Genomic DNA, 17,953 nt, shown 5'->3' on the forward strand with positions numbered 1-17,953 from the left:
TGATCCGATCGGACAGCACAACCAAGTACAATCAACAGACAAGCTCAAGTATCGGATGGCGACTCGATCGGATGGTGATCCGATCGAGTGGTCATCAATCAAGTGACACAAGAGCTATGAAAACTTTAAACCTCAACACTTCACCGATCGGATGGTGATCCGATCGAGTGACATTGATGACATCAGCAACTAAAGTTTCAAATAACAATGCTACACCGATTGGATGGTGATCCGATCGAGTGACACTGATGACGACAGCAAGCAGTTATCTAGAACAGTCTATGCCAATCCATCGGATAGCTATCCGATCGGGTGGATGACGTCAGCTAGAACGAAACTTTCAACATGGTTTTTTGCTTGATTTGATTCAGTTTTAGTTGGAATTTTTCTATGAAAATTTGAAGGATTGATCTTTGAACAATTCTGATTCTAATGATATGATTTTTAGCCAATTGTATCCGTGAATTCAGGTTCAATTTTGAGTTTTCTCAGTTTTAGATGTGAAAAAGCAAGAACAGCAAGAAATGAGGTAGAAGATGAGAGATTTGTCAAAAATTCCGGTGAATTTTCACAGAAATCGGCTGAAAAGTGTTGAAATTCCGGTGAATTTGCAGTTGTCGTCTCCGATTCAACCTCCTGTGGCTCTGATACCACTTGTTAGGCCGTTGTAAATCAGGATCTGTTCGTCTCGAACGTGGTTGGATCGATCAGGATTAAGGTGCGGAATCCCTTGATCGTGTCAGAGAATCAACAACAACAGATTCAACGTTTAATCTCATCTGATTTTCTATTAGAATGATTGTGAAAGTACAGTAGCATCGGTAGAATCTCAGACTAGCAGAGGTTCCTTACAAGATCAGCAAAAAGTTCTAAATTGATAAGTCTTAGCTTGCTATTTATAGACAAACATCAGGGAAGGGAAGTGTCACCCGATCGGATGGTGATCCGATCAGATGGCATCAGTCGTCCGTTGGATACACTTTTACATTATCGCACCGATCCCTGAGTTGCCGTTATACATACCATTTTTTTTTTTTGCTTTTTATGTCATTTTGTTATCTTTAATTGTTATTATTATTATTAGTATTTATTTTTAAAACGTTATTTTTAGTTAAAAAATAAAAAATGGTTATTTGAAAAAGTCGTTCTTATTTAAACTGAAACAAGTCATTTTAATTTTGAAGTGGGATTTTTTGTGCATAACGACTTGAAGTGGGTATTCGAATGCAGTTTGTATAACCAATAATACACAAAAATTTAAATGAAGCTTTAAAGCCAGCCAAGTTAATATAGTTTTTGGAGTTAAAAGAAGAGAAATATATTTGAGAATCGCCACTGTCAACAATTTGTAGATAATGATTTTGATTAGTCAATAACATACCCTCACAATAATTAAATTTTAACTTATATTGATTATTAATTGATATTACATGCTTTGATCAAATCATTTTACTACCTAATGTGCTAGTTAACGTTTTATTTTCTTTTTGCATTTTATTACTTTTAATAAATAAAAATTGTTAATTATATTTGAAGACTCAAATATCAGCTGCTCGAGCTAAATGGAAACAGAGTCTCAGAGTGTTGAGCTGCAGCCTATAAAGATCACAATAGATAGAAACACCGTTAGCCTTGTCACAGGGAAGGGGGCCTTTGTTAGGATCTGAGTTTAACTGTTTGTGTTTGTTTTATAAGATGATTAATGAAAGAAGATAATCAGAAGAACAATTGCAGCGGAATGAAGAAAACTTATAACACAAACAATGGTAGAACAACTTTCATCATAAATACTTTAAGTTGAATGATTGTATTACACAATGATTCAATCGCGTATGCATGAATTGCTATCTCCCCCTCAGCCTAAGATCACAAGTGATTGTTCGTACAAATGTAAGTGTGTGAGAAGTGATCTAATAGAACAGTATAAACACTGTCTATTTATAGTACAGACCTAACTACTGGGGTATCTTTGCTGAAATCACCAAGACAATGACATCTAACAGTACTAACTGACTCAAAACATTGCTAATACTAAAACACTGTTACATTATTATTACAAACTCTGTTGATGCTATCCTCTGATGAGCTCAACCGCTGATGAAGCTTTAGAAGTGCTTTACTCAAACGGTGATTAGACCTTTGACTTCCAGCAGATCTTTGACTTCTTTAGTGGTTTAGTCTTCAATAGTCTTTACAATCCAGCAGTTGAAGCAGCAGTTGTTAGATATCTTGCCATTGAAGGGAGTAGGAATCCAAAGCACTGTTATTGATGATCAGTTGTTGCAGAAACTGTTTTGGCTTTGTATCACCTGTTCTCAAGGAAGTTTCACATGAGCCAACAATCTCCTGTAACACCCGTCTCAATTAATCAAGATTTTAATAATAGAATACGCATTTTAATGCTAAAAATGCGACTTTACAAAAACTTGTCATGCCTACTGTGACACCTGTGTCACTTCAGCCATCAAACAAATACCAAACCAATGAAATATTGTATTTCATACTTGGGATTTGTATAAATATGTGTATCGTTTGCACATATTGATTCTTGTTCGATTTCGGGCTTTAAATCACTTTCTGGAAGGTTATACGCGATCTGATTCGTAAATATAACCAGTTTAATGCAACAAACACTCCGGAATAGTGACATAGGCTTAACATACCTTAAACAACCCTTACATAACTTAGAAATAAGTTTTGGATGGTTTGGTATGCCGAAATCAAGTTTATTCGCTTACAGGGACTAATTTCGACAAACTGCGAAAGTATGCCGATTCGTACTGTAACAAACATTCCAGAACTTGATCATAAGTTAAACATACCTTAAATATCCTTTACAAAGCTTAGAAATAGGCTTTGAGGTGTTTTGTGTGCTAAAACAAACTTTATGCTCATTTAGGGACTAAAAGCGTCAAAAAGTGCATAAGTTTGCATTTCCACGCATATCTTACGTTCTGAATACCTCCGGACATCCAAAAATTTATGTAAGCATTAAAATATTATGTTTTAATGTTTGGCATGAGAAAAATCCATTCGTCGCGCAATTTGGATCGTTTTTCGCGCTTATGCGCATTCCGTCATAATTAAGCGAACATCGCGATCGTACGACCAAACGAACCGACATCCGAGATATTTTTGAGCATGTTTTGAGTTCCCTATACTTTAACTTCATCTTAGAGGCTTGAAATGAGGTTAACGGGCCATAAACGTGTCAAAAATGGGCTTAAAAGCATGCAGGGGCTGAAACTGCCATTTCTGAAAAGATAGGCTGATCAGACAACCTCAGGCGGCCCGCCTGAGTTTTTGTAGATCCTGATGCGGGCCGCATGGCCTCCCCAGATACACAAAAATGTTTCAAACAGCTGTTTGCAGCTGTTTAGCACCTCCAAACCACTTGCAAATTGTTTTTATCAATCCTAGGGGCTCCCATGGGTTTATATTTTCAGTGGGTATGTGTTGTACGGCCAAGATCGAAGCACGTTTGTCGAGGAACGATCCTAACGGTCTTGGTTTTCCTTTAAATACCCATCCATCCCCATTGCAAAACCCACTTGAATTCTGAGGTTGTTCTCTAAGTTGGGGTGCTTTGACACTTCATACCTGAGAATACTCGGAAGTTCAATCTTGCGGGGACCCTTTGTAAGTATTCCTTGGTTCTTTTATTGCTTTTCGAGTTCGAAAGTCAAACTTTGTTTGACTTTCTGCATTGACCAGTTTATGGTCAGTGCGAAGTTCATTTGAACTTCATAACATGAGCGTAATCGCGATGGTTATAGTTCCTAGTAACTATACCTACTGATTACCACGTTATCTAGGCTCAGTGACGAGTCGTAGTTTCGGCCAAAATGCGTTTTCTCGCGTATTTTGTAACCAAACTACTCTAGGGTATTAAAACCGTTTGTTTTAATACCAAACCTGTTTTCTAACATTACTAAACATGTTCTAGCATGTTTAGCTCGTCGCTTTTAGATTTGTGCTTGTTTAGGGTCGTAAAGGTAAGCCATCTAATCAATCGCTTATGCTTACGAACCCGACCCATTTGGTCGATCATTAGGATCCGACCAAACACTTTAGGTGACCATAGTTGTTTAGGGAATAACCTTCTGAGGTTATGCCTTATGGTCACGTCGTTTAAGTAGTTGTATGATAAGTAATTCTTATGCCTTAGGAAAATTTCCAAAATGCCCTTTTCACGCATAAATTCATTTTAAGCATATGTAACCTAAATTTTGACATCTAAACTGATTAGACAATAATATTAGACATGTTAAGGCATATAGTACTTGTCATAGGACTAGTTAGGCGTTCCGAATGCGTTTTACGCAAACGACGCGTTAAAGTAGCGTAAGCTACCTAAACGGGTCATAATGGGTCGTAAGCACTTAGGTTAAGTTTCATTTTAGTATATAGGCTTTGTTAAACCATATCATATGAGTTCCAATACTCATTTGGTTTACGAAACCTCATACTATCCAATCCCCCGATTTAGATCCGGTTATTTATGTAGTTATCTATATAGGGTGCCGTTTGATTCCGTGATCCCTCTAGCTTTGCTTGATTGTTGTTCAAGACTTCTAAGCACCCTCAAGTGAGTATATAGACCCCTCTTTTACTGTTTTTCAAACATTTTGGGGTGAAACACATGTGCCTACTTGTTACTTTCATGATTTCATGCTTTTATATCATATACTTGCTATGTTCATTAGTACATCGTTCTACATGACATTTTATGCTACGTATGTTCGTTTAGCGCATACTTAGTACATTGTTTTACATTATCTTTTCACGCTATGTATGTTCATCATACTTAGTGCATTTGTTTTACATGACATTTTCATGCTATGTATGTTCATCATACTTAGTACATTTTCATTTCATCACATGTTTATATTTTGGGTATGACATTTGGTTTGTTTAAGTGGGACCATATACATTCATTAACTTTGATCACGCCGCTCGTTAGTAGGTAATGGTACCATAGGAATTGACAACTCCCGTTCCTGACATCCTGGGTATGTTTGGATGGAAGGAATGACCGAATTCGATTAAAAACATTTAGACAGATAGACCTTTAATTTGTTTAAAGGTTTATCACCACAGTCGCAAGGCTTGGATGTATGCATTTTAACAATACCGCATAAATGTTTGTATTCAGTATAGCATGCATTTCCACAAAACATAACATTGATTTAAACCAAGTTTTACTTCAATACATTGTTTTGTGCATTTTTACCTATGGTTTAGTTGATACATATATCACTTGCCATACATGACATTTTGTTTACATATTACATGATTGACATTTGACATATACATTTCACATTCTGACATAAACATTTTGACATGGTTTTCACAAAGACATTTGACAAATGGTTTAGATATGGGCAATTTACACTGGTGGTTTGTTTGGGTAAGTGATTTGAGTAACGAGACGAGTGTAATGTGATACAAGCATGGTGGATACGCCGCTGGTACTTCCTATATATAAGTGCTTGTATTATATTACATGGTGTAGCGTTATTTAAATCATTCAATTTGGACCTATACATTTTATACAAATAACATATTTTTCACAAGACATTGTTTTACAAAACAGTTTGTTTTATACAAATTCATTTTACTTGGTTATTCGTTTAACCTTACATTATTCTTTTAAATATATATATATCTATCATCGCTTTTCAAATGATTTGTAAAACAAAACGTTTTACAAGGATCATGACTAACTTTTTGTTAAACAACTTTTTCTAAACCTATAAGTCATGAATCCTAAATCAATAAAACCTATGTACTCGCCGGCATTTTTATGCTGACGTACCTATTTTCACATGTGTTTCAGGAGATGATGCATAGGATTGGTCAAGATACACATAGGCGGACTTGGGCCTTAGTGACAATAAAAGATGCAAGACTAGTTAATTATGTTATACTTATTTGGTTGTTAAGACATTGTAACTCTTTTAATCAATAAAACAATATTTCAATTTTCCGTGTGTTATGAAACAATGATTCTGTTACTACACTCCCCGACGATTCCGCCACGTTTTGTTGTTTTACGTGGTCGGGGTGTGACAGAAAAGTTGGTATCAGAGCCCATGGCTATAGGGAATTAGGTTATTAGTAATGCTTTGACCTAGACTATAACCTTCCTAGGACCCTAACGTGAGTTTACTTGCGTTTAGTCATAAAACAATACCGTCACTTATCCTTAGGTGACAACCACAACAAGAACATAAATTTGATCCGCTTTGAAAACTAATCATCTGTTCTAGGATGATTGATTACTAGGTTTTGAACCCTTTGTTATAAGGTTTTGAACCCTTCCAGTTTAACTCATATTTGGCTTAGTGCCTTTCGAGTTTTCAAACTCCCGTCAAAGTTTGGGTCTAAATGATGTGAACACGTGCAAACTGGAAGAGTGAATGCCTGTACTCTGAGTTTTCTGTCTAAGGCTAGAGTGTTCGTATAAATCCGCAGTATCGGACCAGTCACTCTTACCTGGGAACTCTTGGGGTGAGTGTTCACTTATAGGCGAGCATGTCTTCAGCGATACATTATTATGACCCGCTTACTTTGATTCTTCACCATCTCATTTGTTTGCCTTAGGTAACAAACAAATGATCGCAATTTCTATGCGTTGTCATTTTGTTTTGATCATCCGATAACCTTTCACTTGATTCTTCCTATGTCTTTCATTTTCTTCTAGAATGTCTCTTTATCTCAGCAACGGTCAGATGTCCGAGCAAACAGCCAAATTTGCCCAGCAAATAGGCGAGGTAATCTTGAAGTCTGTGGATTTAGGTATCGCCATGTCTCGTCTCAAAAATGGAGCCACTCAAGAGTCACCAAAGGAAGCAGAAGTCAAGCCTACACCAAAATCAAGGAAGCGCAAGGCTTCAAGGAAAACCGCAGCAGTTACACCTAATCAAGCGGGACCTGGCCAAGTGGCAGCACCACCAGCTAGGAAGCCGTACACAGGAACTGCCCCATGGTGCAAACGATGCAACCGTCATCATTCAAACCCCACACCCTGCTCCAAATGTACCAACTGTGGACGGTTAGGACATTTGATTAACATATGCCGCTTTGTTATCCAGAACAAAGCTGTTGCAAATCTTGCTGCTACCCAACTCCAAGTCAACCCTACTCAAGCTCGTTTTCCGTCTGGTACTTGCTACAACTATGGCGAAACGAGCCATTTCAGGAGCAAATGCCCGAAGATTGTCAATGCAAATCCAACCCTTGGATGAGCATTTGACTGAGCAAAAGATATTGCTGTCTTATGCGTTTGTTTCTTTTGTTTTCTTGTACTGTGAAACAATCTGCCTTATTCATAAATAAAAGTTGTTATTTGCAATTCTGATGTACAAATGTAGTTACATGTGTGTATGGCATTTTCCTATGATACCTACATCAAGGAACTATGTTCCTTACAAACTACTCTTGTGATTCTCCCTTTCAAGTGATCGCTCATGATTTCCTCAAAATTTTAAGTACTCGTTTCATTCTAGGAGACAAAGTACAAGAAATAAAGCAAAATTACGAGTAATCGTGCTTCTGCACATTTGTGCCTTTGAAACCCTGGTTAGATAACTAAGGGTATTTTCAAATCTCATACTCGTTACATTCTGATTTTTTTCAACATGCATAACATGAGTTTTCAAAACAACCTTCATGATTTCAAAAAAAAAAAAACATTTTATATATAGTTCAAAAACGTTTTTAATATAGTGTATTTACTTAACATATCATATGCATGATTTCAAAAACAATGTCTACGTTTTAAAAAACGACCTTCATGATTTCAAAATATTATTAATACAGTATAATTACTTATATCAAGTGCATGATTTCAAAAGCATCACTCATGTTTTCAAAAACCTTATACATAATTTCAAAATTCATCCCGCATGATTTTTAAACATTTTTATAAATATACCTACCTAATACACCTACTTTATGATTTCATAAGTATTATATATAAGGTTTCAAAAACATTGAACACATTTTTTTAGAACCTCATGCATAGTTTTCAAAAATATTTTCTTCATTCATTGACTTAACCTTCAAATCCTGCTTCATATGTCGCCTTGACATATCCAGCATCTCAACTTCATAAGCATTTTTACTTCATGTTTTGACTTAAAGCACATCCAGTGCAAGGTTTCAAAACATATTCAACTTCTAAAATCCATATCGGATCTTTTTATCTTTACAATTAGACCCTTGTGGTTAATTATCATTCAAATCAGAGTCCTTAATTGGATTCCTTGTGTATCTTAATTCGAACATTTCGGTTCCTTACAATCGAAATCGAATTTCCTATTTAAGATCTTTCTATCTTCATAGTTGGATTCTTGATAATGTTTAAAGCACCAATCAAAATCCACTGATTGGATACCTGGTGTGCTTTAAATGCATGTGCTCAGTTAGCAGAACAAATTAAATCATGACAAATTTAAAATCAAGATAAACAATTTTGTGGTTATGAGACTATGTGTTTATGCATTTTGTGTTTCCTTTTATGCATTTTTGTGATTTTGTATACTCTGGATAATTCGTTATCCAAATCCTCATAAGAACCTTTCGTATTTTTATATGAGGGATTCGTAGTAGGATATTCAAAAAGGTACTATCTCAAATCCTTAATTGGGTTTCTACGTGATAGTTAAGACCCATGGATTTTATAGTGCCATTCCTTGATTCAAAGAGACCCCTTTAGTGGTCTAGGTCAAGCGATTGATTCAGTATCTGGTTGAGAATGACATGTGATGATATAAGCTGAAAAGACTCCTTGGCGGTCTGGAGATCATTTATTGACTCAATTAAAAAGGACCCCAGTATGGTCAAATCACAATCATCACAGGCTCGTTCATCGTTTTCCTCCCCTACACATTATAAGATGCACTACGTGACTATGCAAGGAATTACGTAATTATGGATGCATACATAATTATGAAGTTCAGTGCACAGAAACCGCGGTAAGACTTATTATGTGTAAGAACCAATAGTGGCAACCATAACAAAATGTGAACAATGTAATAGAGGTACGGTGGACGCACCAATAACGCTTTATATACTTGTATATAAGTGACCCTCTCACGTTGCAAGCATGATGTTATTTAAAGTTACTAGAAGTTCAGAACTCTAACCAGTGTCGTTTGATCTTTTCAAGCTCTCACAAGTTTCCTCTAAATAAATTTCGGGACGAAATTTCCTGAAGTAGGGGAGACTGTGACACCTGTGTCACTTCAGCCATCAAACAAATACCAAACCAATGAAATATTGTATTTTATACTTGGGATTTGTATAAATATGTGTATCGTTTGCACATATTGATTCTTGTTCGATTTCGGGCTTTAAATCACTTTCTGGAAGGTTATACGCGATCTGATTCGTAAATATAACCAGTTTAATGCAACAAACACTCCGGAATAGTGACATAGGCTTAACATACCTTAAACAACCCTTACATAACTTAGAAATAAGTTTTGGATGGTTTGGTATGCCGAAATCAAGTTTATTCGCTTACAAGGACTAATTTCGACAAACTGCGAAAGTATGCCGATTCGTACTGTAACAAACATTCCGGAACTTGATCATAAGTTAAACATACCTTAAATATCCTTTACAAAGCTTAGAAATAGGCTTTGAGGTGTTTTGTGTGCTAAAACAAACTTTATGCTCATTCAGGGACTAAAAGCGTCAAAAAGTGCATAAGTTTGCATTTCCGCGCATATCTTACGTTCTGAATACCTCCGGACATCCAAAAATTTATTTAAGCATTAAAATATTATGTTTTAATGTTTGGCATGAGAAAAATCCATTCGTCGCGCAATTTGGATCGTTTTTCGCGCTTATGCGCATTCCGTCGTAATTAAGCGAACATCGCGATCGTACGACCAAACGAACCGACATCCGAGATATTTTTGAGCATGTTTTGAGTTCCCTATACTTTAGCTTCATTTTAGAGGCTTGAAATGAGGTTAACGGGCCTTAAACGTGTCAAAAATGGGCTTAAAAGCATGCAGGGGCTGAAACTGCCATTTCTGAAAAGATAGGCTGATCAGACAACCTCAGGCGGCCCGCCTGAGTTTTTGTAGATCCTGATGCGGGCCGCATGGCCTCCCCAGATACACAAAAATGTTGCAAACAGCTGTTTGCAGCTGTTTAGCACCTCCAAACCACTTGCAAATGGTTTTTATCAATCCTAGGGGCTCCCATGGGTTTATATTTTCAGTGGGTATGTGTTGTACGGCCAAGATCAAAGCACGTTTGTCGAGGAACGATCCTAACGGTCTTGGTTTTCCTATAAATACCCATCCATCCCCATTGCAAAACCCACTTGAATTCTGAGGTTGTTCTCTAAGTTGGGTGCTTTGACACTTCACACCTGAGAATACTCGGAAGTTCAATCTTGCGGGGACCCTTTGTAAGTATTCCTTCGTTCTTTTATTGCTTTTCGAGTCCGAAAGTTAAACTTTGTTTGACTTTCTGCATTGACCAGTTTATGGTCAATGCGAAGTTCATTTGAACTTCATAACGTGAGCGTAATCACGATGGTTATAGTTCCTAGTAACTATACCTACTGATTACCACGTTATCTAGGCTCAGTGACGAGTCGTAGTTTCGGCCAAAATGCGTTTTCTCGCGTATTTTGTAACCAAACTACTCTAGGGTATTAAAACCGTTTGTTTTAATACCAAACCTGTTTTCTAACATTAATAAACATGTTCTAGCATGTTTAGCTCGTCGCTTTTAGATTTGTGCTTGTTTAGGGTCGTAAAGGTAAGCCATCTAATCAATCGCTTATGCTTACGAACCCGACCCATTTGGTCGATCATTAGGATCCGACCAAACACTTTAGGTGACCATAGTTGTTTAGGGAATAACCTTCCGAGGTTATGCCTTATGGTCACGTCGTTTAAGTAGTTGTATGATAAGTAATTCTTATGCCTTAGGAAAATTTCCAAAATGCCCTTTTCACGCATAAATTCATTTTAAGCATATGTAACCTAAATTTTGACATCTAAACTGATTAGACAATAATATTAGACATGTTAAGGCATATAGTACTTGTCATAGGACTAGTTAGGCGTTCCGAATGCGACACCTGTGTCACCCCCACCATTAAACAAATACCAAGCCAATGAAATATTGTATTTCATACTTGGGATTTGTATAAATATGTGTATCGTTTGCACATATTGATTCTTGTTCGATTTCGGGCTTTAAATCGCTTTCTGAAAGGTTATACGCGATCTGATTCGTAAATATAACCAGTTTAATGCAAAAAACACTCCGGAATAGTGACATAGGCTTAACATACCTTAAATAACCCTTACATAACTTAGAAATAAGTTTTGGATGGTTTGGTATGCCGAAATCAAGTTTATTCGCTTACAGGGACTAAATTCGACAAACTGCGAAAGTATGCCAATTTAAACTATAACGAACATTCCGGAACTTGGCCATAAGTTAAACATACCCAAAATATCCTTTACATAGCTTAGAAATAGGCTTTGAGGTGTTCGGTGTGCTAAAATAAACTTTTTGGTCATTCAGGGACTAAAAGCGTCAAAAAGTGCATAAGTTTGCATTTTCGCGCATAACTTACGTTCTGAATACTTCCGGACATCCAAAAATTTATGTAAGCATTAAAATATTTTATCTTAGTGTTTGGCATAAGAAAAATCCATTCGTCGCGCAATTTGGATCGTCTTTCGCGCTTATGCGCATTCCGTCGTAATTAAGCGAACATCGCGATCGTACGACCAAACGAACCGACATCCGAGATATTTTTGAGCATGTTTTGAGTTCCCTATAATTTAACTTCATTATAGAGGCTTGAAATGAGGTTAACGGGCCTTAAACGTGTCAAAAATGGACTTAAAAGCATGCAGGGGCTGAAACTGTCATTTTTCAAAGTTGCTGCTGATCTGACATGGCCAGGCGGCCCGCCTACACTTCTGGTAACTCCCAAGCGGGCCGCATCAGGCTCCCAGTTCTGCAAAATTATTGCAAACAGCTGATTACAGCTGTTTAGCACCTCAAAACCACTTGCAACTGGTTTCTAGCAATCCTAGGGGCTCCCATGGGTTTGTAATTCAGTGGGTGTGTGTTGTACGGCCAAGATCGAAGCACGTTTGTCGAGGAACGATCCTAACGGTCTTGGTTTTCCTATAAATACCCCTCATCCCCATTTGCAAAACCCACTTGAATTCTGAGGTTGTTCTCTAAGTTGGGGTGCTTTGACACTTCATACCTGAGAATACTCGGAAGTTCAATCTTGCGGGGACCCTTTGTAAGTATTCCTTCGTTCTTTTATTGCTTTTCGACTCTGAAAGTCGAACTTTGTTTGACTTTCTGCATTGACCAGTTTATGGTCAATGCTAAGTTCATTTGAACTTCATAACGTGAGCGTAATCACGATGGTTATAGTTCCTAGTAACTATACCTACTGATTACCACGTTATCTAGGCTCAGTGACGAGTCGTAGTTTCGGCCAAAATGCGTTTTCTCGCGTATTTTGTAACCAAACTACTCTAGGGTATTAAAACCGTTTGTTTTAATACCAAACCTGTTTTCTAACTTTACTAAACATGTTCTAGCATGTTTAGCTCGTCGCTTTTAGATTTGTGCTTGTTTAGGGTCGTAAAGGTAAGCGATCTAATCAATCGCTTATGCTTACGAACCCGACCCATTTGGTCGATCATTAGGATCCGACCAAACACTTTAGGTGACCATAGTTGTTTAGGGAATAACCTTCCGAGGTTATGCCTTATGGTCATGTCGTTTAAGTAGTTATATGATAAGTAGTTCTTATGCCTTAGGTAAATTACCAAAATACCCTTTTTACGCCAAAATTCATTTTAAACATATGTAACATAATTTTTGACAACTAAACTGATTTAGCAACAATATTAAGTATGTTAAGGCATATCTTGCTTGTCATAGGGCTAGTTAGGCGTTTCAAACGTGTTTTAAGCGAACGACGCGTTAAAGTAGCATAAGCTACCTAAACGGGTCGTAGTGGGTCATAAGCACTAAGGTTAGGTTTCATTTTAGTATGTAGGCTATGTTTAACCATATCATATGAGTTCCAATACTCATTTGGTTCACGAAACCTCATACTATCCAATCTCCCGATTTAGGTCCGGTTATTTATGTAGTTACCTATATTAGGTGCCGTTTGATTCCGTGATCTTCTAGCTTTGCTTGGTGATTATCCTAAGACTCCTAAGCACCCTCAAGTGAGTACATAGACCCCTCTTTTACTGTTTTTCAAACATTTTGGGGTGAAACACATGTGCCTACTTGTTACTTTCATGATTTCATGCTTTTATATCATATACTTGCTATGTTCATTAGTACATCGTTCTACATGACATTTTATGCTACGTATGTTCGTTTAGCGCATACTTAGTACATTGTTTTACATTACCTTTTCACGCTATGTATGTTCATCATACTTAGTGCATTTGTTTTACATGACATTTTCATGCTATGTATATTCATCATACTTAGTACATTTTCATTTCATCACATGTTTATATTTTGGGTATGACATTTGGTTTGTTTAAGTGGGACCATATACATTCATTAACTTTGATCACGCCGCTCGTTAGTAGGTAATGGTACCATAGGAATTGACAACTCCCGTTCCTGACATCCTGGGTATGTTTGGATGTAAGGAATGACCGAATTCGATTAAAAACATTTAGACAGATAGACCTTTAATTTGTTTAAAGGTTTATCACCACAGTCGCAAGGCTTGGATGTATGCATTTTAACAATACCGCATAAATGTTTGTATTCAGTATAGCATGCATTTCCACAAAACATAACATTGATTTAAACCAAGTTTTACTTCAATACATTGTTTTGTGCATTTTTACCTATGGTTTAGTTGATACATATATCACTTGCCATACATGACATTTTGTTTACACATTACATGATTGACATTTGACATATACATTTCATAAACATTCTGACATAAACATTTTGACATGGTTTTCACAAAGACATTTGACAAATGGTTTAGACATGGGCAATTTACACTGGTGGTTTGTTTGGGTAAGTGATTTGAGTAACGAGACGAGTGTAATGTGATACAAGCATGGTGGATACGCCGCTGGTACTTCCTATATATAAGTGCTTGTATTATATTACATGGCGTAGCGTTATTTAAATCATTCAATTTGGACCTATACATTTTATACAAATAACATATTTTTTCACAAGACATTGTTTTACAAAACGGTTTGTTTTATACAAATTCATTTTACTTGGTTATTCGTTTAACCTTACATTATTCTTTTAAATATACATATCTATCATCGCTTTTCAAATGATTTATAAAACAAAACGTTTTACAAGGATCATGACTAACTTTTTGTTAAACAACTTTTTCTAAACCTATAAGTCATGAATCCTAAATCAATAAAACCTATGTACTCGCCGGCATTTTTATGTTGACGTACCTATTTTCACATGTGTTTCAGGAGATGATGCATAGGATTGGTCAAGATACACATAGGCGGACTTGGGCCTTAGTGACAATAAAAGATGCAAGACTAGTTAATTATGTTATACTTATTTGTTTGTTAAGACATTGTAACTCTTTTAATCAATAAAACAATATTTCAATTTTCCGTGTGTTATGAAACAATGATTCTGTTACAACACTCCCCGACGATTCCGCCACGTTTTGTTGTTTTACGTGGTCGGGGTGTGACACCTACATTCCCATATGTTTTACTTTTCAAGACATAGTTGTAAGTGTTTACATAATTTATTTATAACAAAATAAAACAAGGTTTAACGCGGAAGCTTCATTTAATGTGTGTTCAGTTCTTGTTCGTCACTTGATCTTCATCCGGGACTCTCGACATTCACCTATGATCAGAACCAACTTAAAAGTTAGTTTTGATGGTTAAATAACAAGTACAACAAGGCAATTGGGTCAAATAATCAAAATAAACAAAAATTTCAAGATTTTACCCCGTCGCCGCGTGTGATGGTAAAGCCCTTTGGGCGTCGCGCGACGCCACGCCTCCAATTCGACAGAATGTGTTGATGCTGGTGTTGCATATGCCCAGCTATAGTTTTAATCGAAAAACGAACTTCAAAGTGTCATAACTTTTTGTCTACTTATCCGTTTTATGCGATTCTTTTTTCCTACGCGATCGTAATTTAATTCTCCATCTCATGGAGTAAAACCCGACATTTTATTTCAAAAAATTTTAGATTTCAAGCTCTCGGCTTGAAATTCAATTTTAACACTTTTTGACCCGTTTGTGTTTTAATCAAACAAACTTGTTGGTTACCTTTAAAAATGTTAGGCAAATCACCTTATATCAGTTTACTAATATTCACGGTTCAAGTTACGGGTTCTTTTGCATTCTTAACCCGTTTTTACTTGAAATCTTATTTTGACCCGTTAAGGTATTTATGCACTCCTTAGCTTAAATTACGCTCATTCCTTGTATGCATCATAAGTCTACCCATTCATATTGATTAGTCTTCCACCACAATTATAATTGTGGTGGATTTAACGTACTTGACTACTTATTCCGAGTTCCATCTCTCGGTTTATCTTTTTATGACAAAAATACATTTTAATGCATTTGAGTCGCTAGGATCATGCCTTTCGTTTTTATACTTATCCTAATGATCCATTTGATCGAAAAGACTATTTCTAAAAAACCCGTAAGGGTCTTTTGTTTGATTTGACAAGCAAGGGCGTTTCGGTCAACTTTAACTCTTCTTTTACGACGAAGGCGTTTAAGAAGGCATTTGACCAAAATCACGCAATTGTCTAGAATTTCAAATATGCGTACCTGGCTCGGGTCAAAGCTTAAACCCGTTTTATTACCATGTCTTTTACGTAGCTAATTCATAGCAATTGCAATTTCCATAAGCCGTTTCACCCTGGAGCATTAGACTCGACAAGCACTTGTTAGTCATTAAGTGTTAAATAGTATTGACATTACCATTTGACCCGTTTGGCTTAAACGGCCAAACATTTTGCACTTATATTCGAATGGTATTTATTTACCATTTTGTTAACTACTAATCTCGGATCTCTCACCTCATAGTTATGTCTTTTAACCCTTTTTCCTACTCGTCTAACCCAACATGGCTTATGCCATATGATGTCGTTTTAAACTTTAACTCTTTTTCCATCTACACGTGACTAAATCACCGTTTTGCTCTTTTTATTCGGCTAGGCTTACCCTAATAATAGCCGTTCAAAAACTCATTATATATATACGCCATCTCATGACCAATTACCATTTCGCCCAATTTACCATTTAACTTGGTTTATCATTATTTTATATGTCCGACTCGTTTCAATTCGTGTCGGAACCATATTTCGGATATAACTTTTGTCGTAGTTACAACCTATGAATAATTACATAACTTACAAAAGAGGGTGTAAGCTTTACTTACCTCTCCTCCGTATTTTACGCTTTTTTCCTCATACTTGATTCTCTCGACCCGTTTTCTCCCCAAGCTTCCACCTAGCTTAATAAGCACCAAACTATTATTCATAATTCGTAAGATGGTTAGATTAGTCATTAACAAATAAGACTATCCCACCTTACGTATTTTCTATGTCGAAATCACTATTCGACTTTATCATTGATTAATTTATCTTTCTTCTAGTTAACTACCTCTAATCGTATGATATGTGAAATCAATTAAAATCCACATTATGATTAGAATCTGTATCATCACATATGACCCCTAATTAATCAAATTAGGAATTTACGTGTTTCGTTCAAATTTTTGACATACGAACATTCGTTTAGGCATTTTAACAAACACCTTGCAGGCAAGATTTTTATACTTCTTTTGTCAAGTTCATATCTAATCATGTAGTCAAAATTAATCATCCATTAAGCAAGTTCATGTAAATTTTTCACATCACATTCTGAAATCACTTCATAGAACTCAAATTTCATCACTAGAATAACTATCAAAATCCTAGTGTTTATCATGCTTCTACAAAACCCACTTAACACCTTCAATGGTGATTATGGAATTCTCAAGCATTGAGCATAATTTTAACAATCTAATGACTAGGGTTTATTCCTAGACACTATTTCATTCTAATTTCATCCAAACAACATTCATGCAACACTAATTTGGGATTATAATTGTTCATCCAGAATTTTGAATGAAATCAAATAACGAATTTTTGCATACCTTATGATCCCTTTGCGAAGGAGATCACTAATCTTTGCTTGGATTTCGATTTGGGTCGGATTTGTGCCTTCAATTGATCAATTTTAGCATGAACTAGGGTTAAGAGCAAGCTCCTAGCCGCCCCTGTGTTTGATCGACCAGACACACACACACTAATGTGTGTGTTTGGTTTTTAATTTTATTGTTTTAATCAAACTTATTTCAATTTTGACACCTTTAACCCTCCAACTATCATTAGGTTTTTATTTTAGGTGTTTTAACTCAGTAGCATGTTACTACAAGACTTGTGATTAACTAGGTTATATATATTCCTAGTTATTTCATCTCATTTATATCCGACATTAAGTTATATAATATAAAGATTTATATCTTCGGGTACGACTCAGATTATTTTAAGTCCCATTATCTCGGGCCGTTTATAAACTTTAATTTCCTCAAAAGTTTTCATTTAACTTTTATTTAATATTAGGTTTATTTATTTAAATCCTAATATTTACCGAGTTACTTTTACCATTAACGGTACTTTACCCGTCTTTTAGTATTAACGTGGTTTGATTACCAAACCCGTTTTCGGGGTGTTACATCTCCCCCTTGAACAGATGATGCCAAAACCCTTCGTTATTTCTGATCTTCATTTCCTCATCAGTAATTCTCGGATTTTCCCTTTGAACTAAAGTTCAAAGTCCAAAGAATCCGTGTCTTCTTCATCACTTTCAAGTTAAAGGTTCAAAAGATC

This window comes from Helianthus annuus, chromosome 12 (genome assembly GCF_002127325.2).
Source record: "Helianthus annuus cultivar XRQ/B chromosome 12, HanXRQr2.0-SUNRISE, whole genome shotgun sequence".
Classification (NCBI taxonomy): Eukaryota; Viridiplantae; Streptophyta; class Magnoliopsida; order Asterales; family Asteraceae; genus Helianthus; species Helianthus annuus.